Source organism: Chiloscyllium plagiosum, unplaced genomic scaffold, assembly GCF_037043375.1.
Source record: "Chiloscyllium plagiosum isolate Xiang-an unplaced genomic scaffold, Cpla_swu_hap1 HiC_scaffold_25, whole genome shotgun sequence".
In the NCBI taxonomy this organism is placed as follows: Eukaryota; Metazoa; Chordata; class Chondrichthyes; order Orectolobiformes; family Hemiscylliidae; genus Chiloscyllium; species Chiloscyllium plagiosum.
Window position 1 is genome coordinate 31,331,967 of NW_028270163.1, and position 17,401 is coordinate 31,349,367.

Below are 17,401 nucleotides of genomic sequence, written 5' to 3' on the forward strand. Positions count from 1 at the left end.
TTGGATGAAACTTAGTTTTGATGCCTTGTGGACAATATGTTAAATCAAGCCCCTTCTGTCCTCTCTGAGAGAAGTAAATGATCCCATGACCCTACTTTGAGGAATTGTGGAGTTCTCTCCAGTTTTTTGTCAATGCTTATATTTCAAGCAATATAACTTGTCAAGGTTGGAGGATTTCTGCTACAGGGAGAGGCTGAATAGGGAGAGGCTGAATAGAGGCTAAAAGGTCATCCCTCAGCCTCCAATGCTCCAGGTGCTGTTTTCCCTGGAGCATTGGAGGCTGAGGGGTGACCTTTTAGAGGTTTATAAAATCATAGGCAGGGATAGGGTAAATGGACAAGGTCTTTTTCCAGGGGTGGGAGAGTCCAGAACTAAAGGGTATAGGTTTAGGGCGAGAGGGGAAAAATTTAAAATATAAAACGTTTTCACACAGTGGGTGTGTGTGTTTGAAATGAGCTGCCAAAGGAAGTGGTGGAGGCTGGTGCAATTACAACATTTAAAAAAAAAAATCTGGTATATGAATAGAAAGGGTTTAGAGGGATATGGGCCAAGTTCTGGAAAATGGGATTAGATTAGGTTAGGATATCTGGTCGGCCTGGATGAATTAGACAGAAGAGTCTGTTTCCATGCTTTAAATCTCTATGACTCTATGACTAAAACAGATTATCTGTCCATTATTATTGGTATAAAACCACCAAAAGATTACAGTTATACAAAACCTCTTATGATAAGCAGGAAAAGGCAACAATTTAAGATTATGTTTACCAAGATAGAAAGTTAAGGAATAATATTCAGTTTCCAGCATAATTATGTCCAACAAACCAGATTAAAATTTTGAAGAGTTGACTAAAGTAGTGGAGAGAGGACGATCTATAGATATTGATGAAAAAGAATTATAGAAAATATTTGATAAAGCCATTCACAAGAGACTGCTAACAAAAGTTGCAATTCTTGAAACAGCCAGTAAATTATTAATTTGGCCAGGAAATAAATTGAGTGGTAGTAGATGGTAACTATTGGATGAATTGCAAGATGTGACCAGTGGTGATCCACAAGGAACTGTGTAAGGCTGTTCACTATTCGTAATATTTATTACTGATTTTACTGTTGAACAGGAAAACCACATATCCAAATTGGCTAATTACATGAAACTAGATAGCAGTGTATAAATACTGTATAGCACAGAAGAATAAAATTACAAAAAGGGATATTCTGAGATTATCAAATTTATGAGCATAAAATGAGATAGGAACAGATCATTTGACCACTAAAGCCTATTCTGCAATACATATAAACATAGAAAATAGGAGGAGGAGTTGGCCATTTGGCCCTTCGAACCTGCTTTGCCATTCATTATGATTATGGCTAATCACTGAACTCAATAGTATAGATTAGAATGGTGTTGGAAAAGCACAGCAGGTCAGGCAGCATCCAAGGAGCCGGAAAATTGATGCTTCGGGCAAAAGCCCCTCATCAGGACTGAAGGCAGGGAGCCTCCAGGGTGGAGAGATAAATGGGGTGGGGAGAAGGTAGCAAAGAGCCTTGCACTGAACTCAATAGCTTACTCCTACTTTCCCTCATATCCTTTGATGCCTTTTGTGCTAAACCCAATGCCTTGAAAGCATGCAATGATTTGGCCTCAACTGCTTTGTGTGGTTTTGATATGCTTTTAATGTGATAAGGGTTGATCTATTTAAAGTTTGGAAGTCACTCCTGTAGACTCCAATTGATGTTAAATAAGTTGTAAATTTTAAAGCTGAGATTGCTAGGTTGCTGTTAATCAACAGCATTAAGGAAGAAAGGCAGGAATATTGAGTTATGTTGCAGATCAACCATTATCTCATTGAATGGTGTATCTGGCTTAAAAGGTTAAATGGCCTATTCCTGTTCCTTTGTTCCTAAGCAATAGAGCTTCAGAAAAGAAAGTGATGTTTAACAGATTTCTTTGTTACTGAGTGCATCACATTGCTAAGGTAACTCAGAGTTAATAAATACTACATGGTTAAATGTAATTCTTTTTTAAAGAGCAAACAAAGTAGTATCTGGATAAATAAACAACTAAGTTGAATGTTTTAGCAGCCACCTACACTTTTTGGGAATAGTTGACAGAATTATGATCATAAATGATAGTAGAATCTCACATTTGAAGGAGAGACTCCTTAGAGAGCCAGGCTTAGGTTTAACAAAATGTCTTTGGAAGTGAAATGCTGCACATCTCCCCCGAGAATACATTAGATCTATTGGAAACTTTGTAAGCAGTACTGAAAATGAAATAATAGATGACACTATCTAACAAGTCAGTGGAGCAGTACCACTCATGGTGTAAATGCTGTGAGCAAATAAAGCACATACAGCAAAGAAAAATAGTCAACAGTGCTGGCTTTACAGGAAACTATCCTGAAGTACTATACAACAATCACATAAGAACCAAAGACAAAAATTGCTGGAAAAGCTCAGCAGGTCTGGCAGCATCTGTAGAGAGAAATCAGAGTTAACATTTTGGGTCCAGTGATTCTTCTCTGAGTTCTGATGAAGTTTCACTCAACCCGAAATGTTAACTCTGATTACTCTCCACTGATATTGCCAGATCTGCTGAGCTTTTCCAACAACTTCTGCCTTTGTTTCTGATTTACAACAACCACAGTTCTTATGGTTTTTAATCCACAAAAAAACATATTTTTCAGCATGATGACTAAAAGAAAAGTAAATCTTTAAGTAGCGTTCTTACAGATAAATCATATGGACATAATACATGGTTATGTAACGCAACTAGTAATCCAGAGATGTGCACTGATAATCATGAATCAATCTCACCATGATAGTTTATAAATTAGCATTCTGTTAATTAAATAATTCTTGACTAAAAAAATAGTATCAGTAATGGTGACTGTGAAGTTGTTGATTCTTATAAAAATCCAACAGGCTTATTAATGTCATTTCGGAAAGGAAATCTCCCATCCTTATTATCTGGTCTGGCCTATATGAATCACAGCAATGTGGTCCACTTTTAAGTGTTCTCTGAAATGGCCACTTTGTTATATCAAATTGTTAAAAAGATACAGAATAAGGAAAAAAAAGCTTCACTGCAGGAATTCCTCAGGGCATTGTCCAAGGGTCAACCATCTTCAAGAATGACTTCTCCATCACTATAAAATCAGAAATGGGGACATTATTTAATGATTGAACAATGTCCCATTGTGTCCTTAATTGTGAAACTAAGCTTCAATCACATCCAGGCCTGGGCTTGTAAATGGCATTTAATATTTATGTCAAACGTTTGAGTCAAAATTGCCAGGCAATGACCATCTACAGCATGAGAGAGTCTAACTGTGTCCTTTTGATTGTTCATGGCGTTACTATTGTTGAATGTCCTAACATCAACTTTCAGGGGTTACTGTTGACCAGAAAGATAGCCAGAGCAGCCATATGAACCCAGCTAAAAAAACAAATTAGAGGTTAGGCATTCTGTGGCATGCAAATGCACCTCCTATCCTATCAGAGCCTTTCCACCATCTATAAGTGCAAGTCAGAAGTGAGGGTGATAGAATACACTTTACTTTCCTGGATGAGCGCATCTACAATAACGTTCAAGAAGCTCAACACTACAAAGACAAAACCGTTTATTTTTCTTGACACCCTCTTCACCACCTTCAATGCCTCGCCAGTGATTACAACTCTATGAATGAATAAATAGTAAAATGTTTGGGCAGTTCATGGCCTAGCAAGTTGATCAATAAAGCACTGGAGAAACTGAGAGATAATAAAGTGGTCAACCCTATGATGAAAGTTATTTCTGCTTGCACCTATATCATCCAGATTCATTCCACTGTACATAATGGTGATGGTTCAATGAACTTCCATTGATATTCAGATGCATCCTGTAATGTGATAACAGCAAGGGAATTGGAAGATCTGAGCAAGTCTCACCTTTAAGTGATGTAATGGGCACTGACAATATATAGTAAAAGCAGAGAACTGTGGTGATTTCATTAGACTCAGGAATCAAGCTCACTGGATGAATAAATTGTAGTACCAGGTACCTTTTAGGGAGTAGGCAATCTGAATCTGATCACAGAAATCCAAACATTCAAGGCTTTTTTGCTTACCTTACTAAGCTTTAGCAAAATGCTAATATTGTGTGTTGTGAACAATGGTATTGGTTTTCTTACGGTAGATATGTGTTTAAACTACAAAAAGGCAGACACAATTTGTTTAAAGGTAGTTTTCCCTTTGAAGTGAGGTTTGTCATTCAAGTTTAATAAGTTGAATATCAAATGTAATATTGACACTTTAAAAAGTACATGGATTTTTAATATTTCTCTAAGATTTAAATATGTTGGATAAAAAAAACTGCAGCAGACAGCCGAAATGGACTAATGATGCTATCCATTTGCTATTCAGCCTACGATATAATTGATGGTAGAATGTTTGCTGTTTTAGACATATGTCGCAATGTTCATTTCAACTTCAAAACACAACGTCCCAATCACACTTCTGAATGAAAAACGACCTATAATTTGCTGATCTATGATCAAGAAAATGTTCATGTATTCTCACAGATAATGTGGAGTAAGCGTTTGGCTCTCCATTTCCAGCCCTAAGCAGGGAGTGTGCGAACACTAACAATAACTCTTACCTATGATAAATCAGACTCTCATCTTGATAAAGTGATTAAAAAAGTTCTGGCAAAGCTTTAGTGTAATCTAAGAATTTAGTATATGGACAGCCCAAGATCATGAAGCAGGGAATCTTCATTCTACTGGCATCGGGTCTTTGCAAACAATAAGTGAAATTAAGTCTAAAATGAGGAAAACAGAGTAGTGCTATTGGATTAAGCCTGGAGTTCACTGATGGTGGTGTCCTTTTTCTTTCTCCGTCCCTCCCCATGAGGACTCTGCCTGATAATCTCATAATTTTCTGAGTCACTTCTCACTGCCATTCCTCACTGCTGTCACCTGCTGCTAGAGGTCTCATTACACACCCCAGCTTGAGAGCTGTTGCCCCAGAAACAGCATGGAGCACTCATCATCTGGTGCTGGATAGTGGATGTTCGGGCTTTCAGTAATAGTCAAGATTAGAGTGAAGATTCAGGAAGTTTCCTGATGAAAGGCTTTTGCCTGAAAGGCGATTTTCCTGCTCCTCAGATGCTACCTGACCTGCTGAGCTTTTCCAGCACCATTCTAATCTTGACTCTAATATCCAGCATCTGCAGTACTCACTTTCGTCTTCCAGTAATAGTGATGTATACTGATGGCCTATGTCAATCAGCTGAAGCTGTCCGAGGTCCTCTTATGAGATAGATGACAAAGATAAAATTGTACCTCTCTGGACCTGAAACAGAAACAGAGATTGCTGGAGAAACTCAGCAGGTCTGGCAGCATCAGTGGAGAGAAAGCAGAGTTAACATTTCAAGTTCAGTGACCCTTCATCAGAACTGATAGTAGCTACGAAAGGATTGGTATATATTCTGAAGGCAGGGAGTGACAGTGGAAAAGAATGAGCAGATATGAGGAGATGGAGCCTCAAGAGAGGGACTGACAGTTAGGCAGTCAAAGGGATGGATGATAGTATGCCAAGGAGAAAGAAAAGTGAGGTTTCATAACTGAGTGAAAATATGTTGGCTGAACTGAAAGTTGCCAAAATCATGACAGGGTCAGGGTGCGAGGGCGGGTAAAGGACATAAAAGAAGGTCTCCAAACTCTAAAAAGATTGGATTTGCTGTTGAGTCCTGAAGGTTGCAGAGTCCCCAAGTAGAAAATGAGATGCTGTTTTTCCAGCTTGTGCTGAGTTTCACTGGAGAACTGTAGCAAGCCTGAGACAGAGATGTTGGCCAGGGAACAGGCTGGTGTGTTGAAGTGGCAGGCAACTGGAAGCTCGAGGTTATTTTTATAGACAAAATATCGTGTTCTGTAAAACAGTCAACTGCTCTATGTTTTGTCTCCCTAGTTTTGAGGAGATCACTTTGTGAGCAGCAAATACAATAGACTAGATTGAATGAAGTGCAGGTAAATCACTGCTTCACCTGGTAGTTGTGTCTGGGGTCCTGGATAGTGAGAAGGGAGCAAGTAAATGGGCAGGTGTTCCACCTTCTGTGATAGCACGGGAAGATGCTGTGGTGCCCAAGCTGTGGGGAGGTGCTCGGAGTGGTGGAGGAGTGGACCAGAAGTGAACAATTTCTGCAAAATGCTGACAAGGCAAAGAGGGGAACATGTGTCAGATGATGGCATCCCATTGGAGGTCAGTAACTTTTCTTCAGGGATGTTAACTCTGCTTTCTCCTGGTCCTGTTGTGGTCTCCTGTCATTTATTGCTTGATGAACGTTATTGTTTTTATTATCTATATGCCTGATGAGTTAAATCAATGAATTAAAACTTGCTATGTTCTGAGAAATGTGAACAAATAGGATCCAGACATTGGAAACAACAATCAGAATTGATCCTTTGTGACTGAGGCCTGTTTATCCATGTTTATGCAAGCTAAATTGGCACAGTTAACTTTACAATGTTCAGGAGAGTAATGGTGGCATCTGTTGTAAAGGATCTTTGAAGCATTGAAATATTGGAAGTCCCTGTCTTTCCTTCACTGTTAACTTGGTTACCTGAAAAAAACACACACATTTTAACAGCTGAGAACTTTCATGACTAAAATGTTCTTTTACATAGAAGAAAATACAGACTTAAAATGGTCACACTGATCACCTGGCTACACCAGTTCATAAAAACTACAATAAACAAATTGAACTGAAATTAATATGCCACTAAAGTCACTGAAACTTTTCTGGAAGCTTTACGCACTGATCTTAAAGTCATCTTATCTATGCAGATTATGTATATCTATGTACCTTATGCAGATTATCCATCATGGAAAAACCAATGAAGCCAGATATGGGATATCACAAATGAACTCTAGTTCATGCAATAGCTTTTGGGATAAACACAGACAGAAGAATGATGGATTTGTACCAATGTAACTGGAAGGCTTGCTCTCTTTCTTTCTATTTTTCTTTTAGCATCTTGGGAGAGAGCACTTGGTGTATAGCACATCAGAGATATCTCCATTTAGTAAGGACTTATTTTATCTACAAATCTCACGACTGCAGAGGATTCAAATCATTGGTTCGCTTTAGGTTTCCATCAAGGATGCTAAGGACTTTTAAAACTGAATATCCTAGCTTCTTCATTTTTGTATTAGACACTCTGTCCTTTTTAAACTTGGTTTGTGTGTTCACGCTTGTTTGTGTGTGTGTGTGTTTTCAATACCTCATTTTATTACTTTTCTTGACATTAGGATGCAAAAACATTTTCTTCCTTTCACTTAATAAAACCTTGGAATTGACTCAATAATTTTTTGAAATAATTAAGATTAGATTAGATTCCCTACAGTGTGGAAACAGGCCCTTCAGCCCAACAAGTCCACACCAACACCCCAAAGAGTACCCCACCCAGACCCATTTCCCTCTGATTAATGCACCTAACACTAAGGACAATTTAGCATGGTCAATTCACCTGACCTGCACATCTTTGGATTGTGGGAAGAAACCCACACAAACACAGGGAGAATGTGCAAGCTCCACACAGACAGTCACCTGAGGCTGGAATTTAACACGGTCCCTGGTGCTGTGAGGCAAGACTGCTAACCACTGAGCCACCATGCTGCCCCATACTATAGTTTAACTATAGTTTAATTGACTTGTAATAAAGCTGTAAGCTAACAAAGTAAAATCTTTGTTGTGTCTGGCCAAGTGATTAAAAAGAGAGGAGTTGGTATATGCTTCTTCAATTGGTCACAACCCTCATGTCATGAGCACCCTGAAAGTACTGCTGCAAGACTGACTATAGTATTTGCCAATGGGGTGAGTTAAGATGTGATTAAGCTGGTATATTATATATGTTCCTTTCTGAAAATTTGCATTTATGAATAAACCAGGCTGGCAATTACAGTCATGGAGCCATAGAGATGTATATCATGGAAACAGACTGTTCGGTCCAACTCATCCATGCTGACCAGATATCCTAAATTAATTTAGTCCCATTTGCCAGTGCTTAGATCATATCCTTCTAAACCATTCCTATTCATATATCCATCCAGATGCCTGTTGTTTAAAGAAAATTTTTAACTGAAGTACATTAAAAACATTAAGTAATAGGGACAACATTCCTTATTAAAATTGTGTGCAGTTTCTTGAAATAGTTTGCTTGAAGCCATTGATACTTTGTTTGATAATGTGCAAAAAAGGTGCATCTGATTGGATTTGAGGAGAATCTAGTGGCAATGTGAGGGGATTTTCAGGTAAATACATTTCAAAATAATTTGCTGATGAGATGTTTTAGGGATTGGTCAGGATGATGGCACTAGCCTGGAACTCAAAACAAAAATTATACCACATGTAAGAAAAATGACTCTGGAAACACTCATCCAGACAGGTTTTGTGGAGACAGAGAAAATAGATTTAGAGTTCTAATGAAAATCATTGAGCTCTGTTTCTCTCCCTGGATGCTGCCTGACCTGATTATTTGCAGCATTTAATTTTTCTTGGTTTAGATTTGCAGCTGGCGTAAGTAATATTTTGATTTACAATTAGGTTTAATGATTGGACTAGCCATTGTCAAATATTGCATGAAGGAATAGGAAAAGAGTAACATTTATTTCTGCTTTGCATCTACAGCACAATCAACAAATCATTTCCTTCTTTGCATTCTTCCAAATATCTTGCAGTACTTTACATGGATTCTTTAAATTCTGCCTTTATATAAGTTTTACTCTATTAAAACTGAAGCGCAATATCTGATGCTGAAGTTTGCTTTAATTAAATTCGCATGAGGTGAGCTTGCAGTAAATCATGTTTTAATAGCCTTGTACAGTGTTCCATAACTCTTCTACAGTTTTATATGGCAATAATCACATTTTAGTGAGGTTGAATCTCAGCCAGAAGAGTGGGAAGAGGCAGCGCATTAGGAATCAGCCAGGCAGGTGAGGAAAGACAAATTACCAGGCAGTGTCAAACCTGGCATGCGGTGCAGTGCACTTCATTCCTGCTCCCCCAATGTTTTCGACAGTCAGTGCTCAAGAGTGAGAACACATTGTCAGTTTCAAAACTGATGATAAATCCAGATGAAAAGTAGTTGTGACAAGATATGGTAGGACCGTTAAGAAATGAGCTCACCTGAAAGATTCTGTTACTTAATGATTTATTATTTGTTTGAAATACATGTTTGTTGATTCATTTTAAAATGAGCATGCATAAAATATTTCATTAGAGATTAATAGTTTATACTAGGCAAGGGGATTTGACACAGCCAAGCAGAACTTATAAATAATAATGATAATTGTGGAATAGGTCTTAAAAAAAACACTGATACAGGAGAATGATTGCATCAAGAGGATTTTTTTCTCTGCCAGAAATGTTAACAGTTAACTTGAATATAGATTTCGAGAATATCACCACCTTGTGCATAGCCTGAGCAATTACCTGTGTACCTTTGTTATTACATAGCATTTTTTTTCGAGAAGCATGTAATGATGAAACTTGCAAAAATAAAAGCCTTGCTCTAATCTCAATTGATGCTACTACTGAACAAGTCAGACTCAGAATGAAATCTGACTTGATAGATCATTTTTTTAACTTGAACTTTTTTTGTTCATTAATGCGATATGGGTTTCACAGGCTGGGCCAGCATTTTCACCCATCCCTGGACGTACTTGAGAAGATTGTGGTGAGCTGTCTTCTTGATTTGCTGCAGTGTATGTGTTTCAATACATCCACAATGCTGTAAGGAAGGGAATCCAGCAACACTAGAAAAACAATGATATATTTCTGAGTCATGAGTGGGTTGGAGGGGAACTTGCAGATGGTGGTGTTCCCATGTACCTGCTGCCCTTATCCCGCTAGATAGTAGTGGTCATGGATTTGGAAGGTGCTGTCCATGAGTTGTTGATTAATTTCTGCATTGCATCTTGTAAATGGTGCTACTGAGTATTGGTGGTGGAAGGGAAGAATGTTTGAGGAAATGATACAAATCAAACAAGTGGCTTCTTTTTGGATTGTGTCAAGCTTCTTGAGAATGGTTGGAGCTGCATTCAGCCAGACAAGTGCGAATATTCCATCACATTCCAAGATTCCTAGCCTCTGTCCTACTCTTGTAGACACAGTATTTGTATGGCTAGTCCAGGTTGGCCTTGGACAATAATAATGCTCAGGATATTGAAAATGATAGTAATTCCATTGAATGTCAAGGAGTGATGGTTAAATTCTCTCTTGTTTAAGATGATTATTGTCTGGCAGTATGTGGTGCAACTGGCACTTATCACTTGTCAGTCCAAATTAGAATATTGTTCAGATCTTGCTGCATTTATACATGGACTGCTTCAGTATCTGAAGAGTTGCAAATTTTGTTGAACATAGTACAATCATCAGTGAATAACCCAACTTCTGACTTTATGATGGATGGAATGACATTGATGAAGCAGAGGAAGATAGTTGGGCCTAGGTTACCACATTGAGAAATTCCTGTGGAAATATCATGCAGCTGGACTAACTGTCCTCCAGCAACCATAACCATCTTCCTTAATGTCATACTGGTTGGAGTCATACCTGGCACAATGTTGCTGCTCCATAAACCTTCTTCATTTAGTCTTCATTCCTTTCCTCAAAGCTGTCATGAAATGGAAACTGAGGTAAGAATGATCATTAACTTCTTGCTTTCCTTACACCTTTCTTTCCCTGACTGCTGCTCTCCCATGTGCTTTCAGATTGTCAAAAAGTGCTCCTTGATCAGTCAATGAAACCATAGGGGGAGGGCAAGAAAGCTGAGGGAGATGGATCATCATTGGATGTTATAGTGACAGCCACTCGTATATACCTTTGAGGCTAGATTAGAATTATAGCCCACATGTAAAAAAAAAGCAGATTTCAGTGTATTGTAGTCAGGACATGGCATAGATTGACTTGACTGCAACTTCCCTCAAAGGTGGGTTTGCAACCAATTCTGTTGCAGGAGTCTCAGCTAAGATTCTTTTTGGGACAGACTACAGAAGAACATTGATGACAAGGCAGATAAGATCCTTAGTGCATTTTCACTCATCTCAAAAAACGTCCTGTCACTAGTTTGGAACATGGAATTTTTTGTGTGCCTACAGTGGTACAGTATGTTGTGTAGGACATGGAGCCCATCCTTTCCACAATGGGAGTGGTGTGCATCTTCACGTCAGTGCTGCCTGACTGACCTGTGACAGATTATCATCAGGACACTGACTCAAATTCTCTTGCAACACAGATCATGGTCCTCCCACTGTCTCACTACTACAATGACAATTTAGTTAGAACATAAGAACATAAAGAATTAGGAACAGGAGTAAGCTATCTCATCCTTAGAGCCTGCTCCGCCATTCAATAAGTTCATGGCTGAAATGTTCATGACCTCAGCTCCACTTACCCTCCTCTCACTATAACCCTTAATTATTTTATTGTTCAAAACATTATCTACCTTAGCCTTAAAAGCCTCAGTTACTTCACTGAGCAGGAAATTCCATAGATTCACAACCCACTCAATTCAATCTGAAATCTGCTCCCGCTAATTTTGAGGCTATGGCCTCCCGTCCTGGTTTCACTCACCAGTGGAAATATCCTCTCTACTTCTTTCTATTTTCTTCTGTGTTTTACATGTTTCTATAAGATCCGCCCTCATTCTTCTAAATTCCAATGAATATAATCCCACTCTACTAAGTCTCTCCTTGTAAGCCAACTCCCTCAACTCTGGAATCACCCCCTGCAGTGCCTGTACATCCTTTCATAAGTAAGGGGATCAAAGCTGTACACAGTACTCCAAGTGTTGCCTCACCAGCATGTTGTACAGCTACAACATAACCTCCCTGCTTTTAAACCTAGTCCCTTTAGCAATTAAGGACAAAATTCCATTTGCCTTCTTAGTTCTCTGTTGCACCTGCAGACCAACCTTTTGTGATTCATACACAAGGACACCCCGGTCCCTCTGCATGGCAGCGTGCCATAATTTTTTTCTATTCGAATAATAGTCCTTTTTACTGTTATTCTTACCAAAATAGACAACTTCATATTTATTAAGATTGTACTCCATCTGCCAGATCTTTGCCCACTCAGTTGGAGTTGGAGATCATCAGATTCCCTGCTGTTACCTGCCAGCCAAAACCAGCTCCCATTGTGGATATGGATCTCATTGAGCAACTAGGACCTGCAGCCCTTTGAGGCAGTCCAACAACTGAATATATGACAATACTTGCTGTTGTACTGCCTTGTGGGAATGACAATTATACCTTGAAACATAAAACTGCTGACTTCACCCCGGATGATAGCACTTGTCGTATCATTCCTGCCATTCTGCCTGTTCCCCATGAAACCAGCTCAAACCACTGCTACCCATATCAAAGCAGGGTGCCCCACACCCAGAGTTATCTACCGTCTCCACTGTGAAGGTCAGCAGCTTTCCACTGGGCTGCAGTGACTGGGAGAATAGTGTATGAGCACCAGGGCAGAGACAGAGATAAGACGGCACTTTTTTGTATTATAAATGTGTTTGTGAATAAAGGTGATGAGTGAAGGCTTTTGTTTTTGGCAATTATTAAGTGATACTGGTCAGAAGGACTTTCCTACACATTCATTTGCAGGATGTGAGCACTGCAGGGAAGATCAGCAGTTATGGGGGAGAAAGTGAGGTCTGCAGATGCTGGAGATCCTGAAGAAGGGCCTGTGCCCGAAACGTCGAATCTCCTGTTCCCTGGATGCTGCCTGACCTGCTGTGCTGTTCCAGCAATAAAGTTTCAACTTAGATCAGCAGTTATGACCTATCTTGAATTGCCCTTAGGGAAACGGCAAGAAGCTGCCTTCCTGAACCGCCGCAGACCATATGGTGAATGTATAGCCACAATGCTGTAGAAGGGGAATCTCAGTATCACTGAAAGAACAATAACATATTTCCAAGTCACGATGGTGAGAGGCTTACAGGGGAACTTGCAGGTTGTGATGCTCTCATGTATCTGCTGCCGTTCCCTTTTAGCTAATAGAGGTAAGGGATTTGGATGATGCTGTCTATGGAGTCTTGCTGAATTCCTGCTGTGCACCTTGTAGATGCTACACTCTGTTCCCACTGTGTGCTGTTTTTTGAGGGTGTGAATGTTATAGGTGATGGATGGAGTGCTTATCAAATGGCCTGTTTTGTCATGGATGGTGTTGAGTTCCTGAATGTTGTTGGAACTACTCTCATCCAGACAAGTGCAGAACATTTCATCTCATTCTTGACTCTTGCTTTGTGGATGATGGACTAGCTCTGGGGAGTCAGGAATTGAGTTACTCGCTTCAGAATTCCCATCCTCTGACCTCTTCCTGTCACCACAGTATTTAGACAGCAAATCCAATTCAACTTCTGGAAAATGGTAATCCCTAAAATGTTGATAATGGGGGATTCAGTAATAGTAAAGGCAATGAATGTTAAGACATTGTGGCTATTTCTCTCTGTTGGGGATGGTCATTCCCTGGCATTTGTGTGGCATGAATACTACATGCTACTTTTCAGCCTAAGTCTGAACATTACCAAATCTCACTGCATTTGGACATAGACTACTTTGGTATTGGAGGAGTTGTGAATGACATTGAGCAATGCGAGATCATGAGCAAACATCTCGTCTTATAACTTAATGATGGAAGCAAGGTCATTAATAAAGCAGCTAAAGTCAATCCAGGATATTACCCTAAGAAACTTCTTCTGTGGCTGAGATCCAATGGCTGAGATGACTGGTCTCCAACAACCACAATTGCCTTCAATTATTCTCGGCATGACTCAACCAGCAGAAGGCTTTCTGCCTGATTCCCGTTGCATCCAGGTTTGCTAGGATTCTTTTGCACCACGCTTAGTCACAACAAAATAGGATTCTGGGTAATCCAAGATGGAGGACGAGAAAGCAATTGTGGCTGTAAGAGCTGCTCCTTTTTTGAGGTATTTTAGGTGTTGGAGGTGACTTCTTCAAATTCCAGGAGCAGCAATTGTAATCTTATAAGCGGCTGTGTTGTTTTGGAATTTTGGGGAAAAAAGATGAAAACAACAGCACTTTTGAAAGGAGGTACAGAAAAACGGCAGCAACCACATGGTCAGTGAGGGAGAGAGAGAAAGAAACCTATACTGCTAACTGACACAGCTTTTGCTGTTTGAGTTTATGTATCTCTAGACATCAGAGTGCGTCTAGGAAAAATGAACAAACAGCAAAATTTACAGCTGACCTTAGGGGAACCGTTGTGGGTGAGCTCACAGCAAAGGAATATTATGTGCAATTCTGGTCTCCCTCCGATCAGAAGGATGTTGTAAAAGTTGAAAGGGTTCAGAAAAGATTTACAAGAATGTTGCCAGGGTTGGAAGATTTGAGCTATAGGGAGAGGCTGAATAAGTTGGGGCTGTTTTCTGTGGAGCATTGGTGCCTGAGGAATTTACAAAATCATGAGGGGCATGGATAGGATAAATCAACAAGGTCTTTTCCCTGAAGTGGGGGAGTCCAGAACTAGAGGGCATAGGTTTAGGGTTAGAGGGGAAAGATATATAAAGGACCTAATGGGCAACTTTTTCACACAAAGGGTGGTGGAATGAGCTGCCAGAGGCTGGTACAATGACAGCATTTAAAAGGCATCCAGATGGGTATATGAATAGGAAGTGTTTAGAGGGATATGGGCCAAGTGCTGGTAAATGGGACAAGATTAGTTATCTGATCGGCATGAATGAGTTGGATCGAAGGGTCTGTTTCCATGCTGTACATCTCCATGATTCTCTGACTTGATGTTCAACACCAGAAAACACTTCATGATGGAAGATTCCATCCACCGTCTCTGATTACTCCTTTGTGCTGTTAAGAGAGGTGCAATCGGGCGTCAGATGTGAGGTGATTCTGTACAATGTTAAAGATGAGAAGAGAGGCTGAAATAGGCAATTTACACATCAGTGAAACTGTATTATATTAAAACTTGAAAACTACTCTATATCGTCTCTTGCTATGAAGATTTCCTCAAGGAATTTCTTGTTCATTAACTTGCCTCAATTCAAACATTGGTTGGAAGTGAGAAAGTTAGCAGTTTGGAATGAGCATTGTCAAACTATCAGTCTCAGCTTCAGCTACAGAATATTACAATCTCAACAACAAGTAGAGGTCAAGGGAAGAGGCTTACTACTGCTGGGAAGCACTGAAGAGAGCAAGTAAGTCACAGAGAACTTGATCTGATTGGCAGATTATGAGCATATAGAAGTTGTGAGTGGAAATCAGTCTCACCTCATTTTCTAGTCTAGAATCAATGCTGCACAGGCAGTGTGTCCCTCAATTAGGTAGCCCACAAAAAGTTTAAGAAAAGTACTTGTATGAAATTGATCTTCGTTAGCATTTTTAAAATCAAACTGCAGAGATTTCCTGCATCTCTGCAGGGAGCTCAGGCATTTTATCACGAATAACTGTGTCAGTCAGCTCTCCAGCAGGATCTTAGAGATGTGAAGAGATTGTAACAGGAGTATTTGGGGAAGGTGGAAATAGGGAACCTATCTTGAGGACTGTAGAATTTGTGGAATTCTGTAGTTTCCCTGGGCTCCCCTCTAATGATTCCTGATGTTTATAAAAAAAATTTTTCACCAATGACGGGGGAGCTGTTTAAAATTCCCACGTAGGGCAAATCAGATCATTGCCAACCACTTTCCACAAATGGGAAAGCAGTAGTCTGGTTGTACATTGACAATTCTATCTGATAACTTGCCCAAAACACAATCTGATTGTGATAACATTGAAAGCATGTTACCATTCCTTCCTATATTTTAATTTCATCCTCAATTTCCCATATAGAACATAGAACATAGAAGAATACAGCGCAGTACAGGCCCTTTGGCCCTCGATGTTGCGCCAATCCAAGCCCACCTAACCTATACTAACCCACTATCCTCCATATACCTATCCAATGCCCACTTAAATGCCCATAAAGAGGGAGAGTCCACCACTGCTACTGGCAGGGCATTCCATGAACTTACGACTCGCTGAGTGAAGAACCTACCCCTAACTTCAGTCCTATATCTACCCCCCCTTAATTTAAAGCTATGTGTTGTACGGCTCTGTAAACTCCTCATAATGTGCAATCTTCATCTACTTCACATATGCATACAATTTTCACTTTAAAATTGGAAAACTGCATGGATGAAGTAGTCCATAGTCCAAAATCTGTCCTTCCTCTCTCCTCGTTCTTTCACTAAAAATTTTAACTTGATGCTGCATGACATTGACTCCCAAAAGAGAGGAAATACTCTTTCACAATACTCATTGCACATGTTTTGCTTGGTTAGAATAAGACTCCTGTTATATCACGACCCAGCTTTCTCTCTTCTCTAGGATCAAGATTGCAGCCTGTACTATATGGTTCTCATGACTGGTGTTGTTCCCCACCCTCAATCCCAACCCAACCCTAACTCCCACCCACCTCTGCACCCCACCCTGCTGCAATTCACACAAGAGTGCTCTCCTAATTAGCCTGGTGAATCAATGCTGTGTCCTGTCTAAACTTCAATTTCTTCCGTAATGGGACATCAGACCATACACTGTAGTCAAACTAAATCCTAACCAATGCTTTGCACAAATTACCACTTTTCTCTTGCACTCTAAACCCATATTTATGAAACCCAAATTGCTGTTGGCCTTTTTTATGGTTTTATAAACTGCCTTCTTTCTGTAAATGGTGTATTTGAACTCTTAAGTCTCTCTGTTCAAGCATAACCTTCGGCATTTTACCATGCTTTGTTTGTCCTGTCAAAATGTATTACCTTGTACTTATGCAACTACTACATTTAAAATTCTTGCTTTTTGCCAAACCTCCTTCTAGAAATCTGTGCAGCATATCTTAATACCTGCAAACTTCTCTTTATCACTCTCCAGGAATACGACAGTGATGTAAAATGGGTCTGTGAGTCAACAGTAGTCACATCAGCAGTTCAAACTATTTGATTAAATGTGAATTTAGGAGAATCCTTCCTTACAAAATCCTGAATCCCTTTTATTGTGCATGGAAATAACAGGTATTGTTTCATCAACATTACTTCAGTTTCTTGTCCCATTCCCCTAAATTAGGACAAGAAGAAGTGACCATTAGTATTTCTTTAATCAATCAAGAAGCAATGCCTGAAACAAAAACAGAAATTGTTGGAGGAACTCAGCAGGTCTGGCAACATCTGTGGAGGGAAAGCAGAGTTAATGTTTCAAGTCCAGTAACCCTCCTTAGAACATCATTAGCCCTGCTTCCACCCCACAGATGCTGCTATACCTGTTGAGTGTCTCCATTACTTCTTGTTTTTGTTTTAGATCTTCAGTATCCACAGTTCTTTATTTCATCAGATGGGAAGAAATGCTCATTCAGTTCATAGAG